This window comes from Pseudophryne corroboree, chromosome 5 (assembly GCF_028390025.1).
Source record: "Pseudophryne corroboree isolate aPseCor3 chromosome 5, aPseCor3.hap2, whole genome shotgun sequence".
Taxonomy (NCBI): Eukaryota; Metazoa; Chordata; class Amphibia; order Anura; family Myobatrachidae; genus Pseudophryne; species Pseudophryne corroboree.
The window spans coordinates 358,453,000-358,458,285 of record NC_086448.1 but is presented as its reverse complement, the minus strand read 5'-3'; the positions used below and the strand labels follow the sequence as shown (position 1 = coordinate 358,458,285).

Genomic DNA, 5,286 nt, shown 5'->3' with positions numbered 1-5,286 from the left:
CCTTTCTTCTATCTGATTCATGAAACAGCACTGTCTGTTAGATCAATAGCACTATAGCCTCCGGTCACTCCACCTATATCTGTTATATTTTAGCTCATGTCCGGACTATATAATTTTTGTACCACCAATATACTTATCCTTCTGGGAACCAGGTGTCCCACAACTTCTGTTGGGAACCGGGTGTCCCACAATTTCTGTATATAAATTGCATTTAGTGTCATAGCATAAGATCACTTATATTGACTTATAAATTATCTAAAAGCCGTTTGCTGTTTAAATGCAGTACTTTTGATAATACCGGTCTATTACATACTTAGTAATAAGACATTTAGATTCTCTTTGTTCTTCATTCAACTATTTTCCGTGGACTCTCATCTGCGATCCAGGTTGCACAATGACACTGGTGTGGTATTTGCTGCACTCTGCCTAACGTAGAAAGCAGATCCACATACTATATTCTTCTAAAAAAAAATCTGTACCTTCCTCTAAATCTCTTATATAGGTGCACTCCCATTGGAGTACAACTCACATACTCCCTCTACTATCATACCACACTGCCAATGCCCGATCTCGCCTGATCTTGGAAGCTAAACAGTGTCGGGCTGGGTTAGTACTTGGAGAGGAGACCTCCCACGAATACCCGGTGTTGTAGAGCAGGAGTCAACTTCTTCTGATATGTGATATGTGACACCAACAGCAGTATCACCATTGACTTCTTTTTCTCATCAATCTGATCTTTCAACTGCATATAAGCATCCAGGCTATATCCATAGACTTATCAGTAGTCAGCATTTGCTTGTGTATCTTTATTGCTGGTGACGAGTAGCGTTCATGGTATTGACCCAACTAATTGGTCGCATTTACACATACTTATCACCTCTTTGACCACCATTTGGTCCCATTAATACAGAATTTCTGTACTGGTCAGGGGAAATGGGTGTAAGACAATTATGTGTCTACAACCTTTCTAATCACATCCTGTGAGAAAAAGACCAGAACATTTTAATATTTTTTGTATTTTCCTTATTCTTTGGATCACTTGTTGGGTATATTCTATTTTAAATTACTTAATAAAAATTATGCTTTAACACTTTCTTTACATATCTAACGTAATTTTCCATTACTGATTAAGAGTGCGCCCACACAAGAGCCTTCTCTCTCTCCCTCTACTAGTACATGTACTTGTCTGGCTCTGGGCGCACCACCAACTAGGACTATATTTTGGAATTTTTCCCAGGGCTATAATTGTCCACTTTGGTCACCACCATTCATGTTCCAATTAATTTGACCAGTGCCTGATCGCCCTTCTCTTTGCCTAAGGTTTGTCAGTGGAACAGCAATAGTGGCAAAATTGGGTATAAACCATCTATAATATCCCATGACTCCTAGGAAAGCTCTCACCTGCTTCTTAATCAGGCGTGATGACCAATTTTGTATTGCCTCAATTTTATTAAGTTGAGGCACTATCCAACCTCTGCTGATGGTGTATCCAAGAAACTTTACTTCTTTTGTCCCTAAACAACATTTTTTTTGGTGTTGGCTGTAAATTCTGCCTTACAGATGGAGTCCAGCACTGCTAGTACCCTGGGTAAGTGACACTGCCAATCAGTACTATAGATAACTACATCAGCATATTATCTATGCTGCCTTAGAATTCTATCCACCACCCTTTGAAAGATGGCGGGTGCCCCATGTAACCCAAATGGCTGTCTTTTTTTGCATTCCCTGTTAATGGCACTTGCCAATACTTTTTGGTTAAGTCTAGAGTGGTTAAGTACCTTACAGTTCCTAAACTTCCTCAAGAAACCTTAGTCTGGGCTGACTAATTTGGGGTCAGTGCTTCAGCCACGGGACTCTCAAGTGTGTCTCATGGTTGTGGAATTACCTCCCTGCTAGTAGAGCCTGATGCTGGTTCTAAAAATACAGGGAATACAGGGATACTTGTTTTGTTCCCCATATTTTTATAGCCAAGACCAAACTTGCATCCAGAAAATATCTGGATGCAAGTTTGGCCATTGTAAGTTGTGGGAGTGCAAGAAACATGCAAGATTACATGTACTCGCACCATATTACATGTACAAGTTTTGCGGTAAACTCACACACTTACAGAACTCGCACCCTATTACATTTAGCCCAGTGACTCCCAACCGAGGTAAGATTTCTTTTTTTAACTTATCATAGTCTTTGTCATCAGTCAGGCACAAGTCAAAATAGGCTTTTTGCAGTTTCCCTGACAGGAAGGGTGTCACAAGACTTGCCCACTGTTCTTTAGGCCAACTCTCTCTCTCAGCTGTTCTTTCAAAAGTGGTTGTATAAGCTTTAACATCACCACTCTGGGTCATCTTTTGCAAAAAATGACTGGCCTGAATGGAACGAAAATTAGTTGAATGTCCTAGAAAGTGTTCCTGCAACAGAGCTGATAAATGCTGCACAACCACTTTTATGGCCTTGTGGTCTTGGTGCTGTTGCCCGCAGAATTAATTGATAAGAATCTGCTGTTGCTTTTGATTTTCCTCAAGCTACAATCATTGTGTGTGGTTTTCTTTTAGTGTGGCTTGCTACACCTGCTGAGTCCTGGTAGCTTACTGCTGAGGTGAAGTAACCTGCAGCAAGTCCTTAATAATGTCCTTCATATTATCTTTGGGTGTAGGATTGAAGCAGAATCTGGCTCCCTTAAGCATCTGCTGATACCAACACGATAGATTTCACATTGTATAAGCTGATGTTCACAACAACAAATAGGTGTCTGTCACTTTAAACTTTAAACATAATTTTTCCTATGGCTGCAATGTCAATGTGTTGTTTGCATTCACGTCCACCAATTGTGAAGAGATCAAGGTAGGGGTGCCCTCTCTTGGGGTAGATGGTCACGTCGTAACACACAGCAGCCAAGAAACAGTACACCAGTCTAGGAGTTTTGTGCAATCTAGCTGTAGCTAGTTTCATTATGAAGTACAGAAAACAGAAAACATAAAAACAAAGTATGACCTAATGCCGCTATCAAAAACATAAGCATATGCACAGCACTCATGGTCAGAACATTACAGTGTCTCTTAACAGGCATGATGCCTGTTCCCCTAGGTATTGAAGCACTGAGTAAAAACCTACAGTAACAAACCTTTATTAGCCTCTATAAATGCAAGTACTAATTTGCCTAATCTCAGGCTGAAGACCTGAAGACCCAAAATGGGTTTAAGGGATGGGGCCAGTCCTCTCTCTCCATCCAAAACCCTAGGAACCCTTAACCAGCTTTTACTAAAGCCCAAACATCTTACCAAGTCTGTATTTCAGAAGAAGACATTTTTATAACATATACTGTAGGTCAGAAATCTGGGACAAATATATATCCACTGTACATCCTTAATAGTGCTTTCATCACAATATGTTTATACGGTAGTGATGAGCGGGTTCGGATCCTCGGAATCCGAACCCCCCCGAACTTCATCCTTTTTACACGGGTCCGAGGCAGATTCGAACCTTCCCGCCTTGCTCGGTTAACCCGAGCGTGCCCGAACGTCATCATCCCGCGGTCGGATTCTCGCGAGATTCGTATTCTATATAAGGAGCCGTGCGTCGCCGACATTCTTCACTCGTGCATTGGAAATTATAGTGAGAGGACGTGGCTGGCGTCCTCTCAGTTTTATTCAGGTGGCTGCAAATATCTGTGCTCACTGCTTTATTGTGGGGACTGGGGACCAGCAGTATTATATAGGAGGAGTACAGTGCAGAGTTTTGCTGACCAGTGACCACCAGTATTATACGTTCTCTGCCTGAAAAACGCTCCATATCTGTGCTCATTGTGCTGCATATATCTGTGCTGACACTGCTTTATTGTGGGGACTGGGGACCAGCAGTATTATATAGGAGGAGTACAGTGCAGAGTTTTGCTGACCAGTGACCACCAGTATTATACGTTCTCTGCCTGAAAAACGCTCCATATCTGTGCTGCATTGTAGTATATAGTAGGAGTACAGCGCATAATTTGCTGACCACCAGTATATAATATATAGCAGTACGGTACAGAAGGCCACTGCTCTACCTACCTCTGTGTCGTCAAGTATACTATCCATCCATAGCTGTGGTGCATTTCAGTTTTGCACAGTTTGCTGACCACCAGTATATAATATGTAGCAGTACGGTACAGAAGGCCACTGCTCTACCTACCTCTGTGTCGTCAAGTATACTATCCATCCATACCTGTGGTGCATTTCAGTTTTGCACAGTTTGCTGACCACCAGTATATAGTATATAGCAGTACGGTACAGTAGGCCACTGCTTTACCTACCTCTGTGTCGTCAAGTATACTATCCATCCATACCTGTGGTGCATTTCAGTTTTGCACAGTTTGCTGACCACCAGTATATAATATATAGCAGTACGGTACAGTAGGCCACTGCTCTACCTACCTCTGTGTCGTCAAGTATACTATCCATCCATACCTGTGGTGCATTTCAGTTGTGCGCAGTATATATAGTAGTAGGCCATTGCTATTGATACTGGCATATAATTCCACACATTAAAAAATGGAGAACAAAAATGTGGAGGGTAAAATAGGGAAAGATCAAGATCCACTTCCACCTCGTGCTAAAGCTGCTGTCACTAGTCATGGCCGAGACGATGAAATGCCATCAACGTCGTCTGCCAAGGCCGATGCCCAATGTCATAGTAGAGAGCATGTAAAATCCAAAAAACAAAAGTTCAGTAAAATGACCCAAAAATCAAAATTAAAAGCGTCTCAGGAGAAGCGTAAACTTGCCAATATGCCATTTACGACACAGAGTGGCAAGGAACGGCTGAGGCCCTGACCTATGTTCATGGCTAGTGGTTCAGATTCACATGAGGATGGAAGCACTCATCCTCTCACTAGAAAACTGCAGTGCCACTCCTAGATGGGCTAGGTGTTTGTGTCGGCCACTTGGGTCGCTTAGCTTAGTCACACAGCTACCTCATTGCGTCTCTTTTTTTCTTTGCATCATGTGCTGTTTGGGGACTATTTTTTAAATCTGCCATCCTATCTGATACTGCAGTGCCACTCCTAGATGGGCCAGATGTTTGTGTCGGCCACTTGGGTCGCTTAGCTTAGTCACACAGCTACCTCATTGCGCCTCTTTTTTTCTTTGCATCATGTGCTGTTTGGGGACTATTTTTTTGGAGTGCCATCCTGCCTGACACTGCAGTGCCACTCCTAGATGGGCCAGGTGTTTGTGTCGGCCACTTGGGTCGCTTAGCTTAGTCATCCAGCGACCTCGGTGCAAATTTTAGGACTAAAAATAATATTGTGAGGTG

General features: G+C 42.4%; 1 pseudogene; it reads left to right on the top strand.

The window, feature by feature from the left end:
- Window positions 1-536: 536 nt before the first annotated feature.
- Window positions 537-655, top strand: LOC134930075 (5S ribosomal RNA; annotated as a pseudogene).
- The last annotated feature ends 4,631 nt before the right edge of the window (window positions 656-5,286 follow it).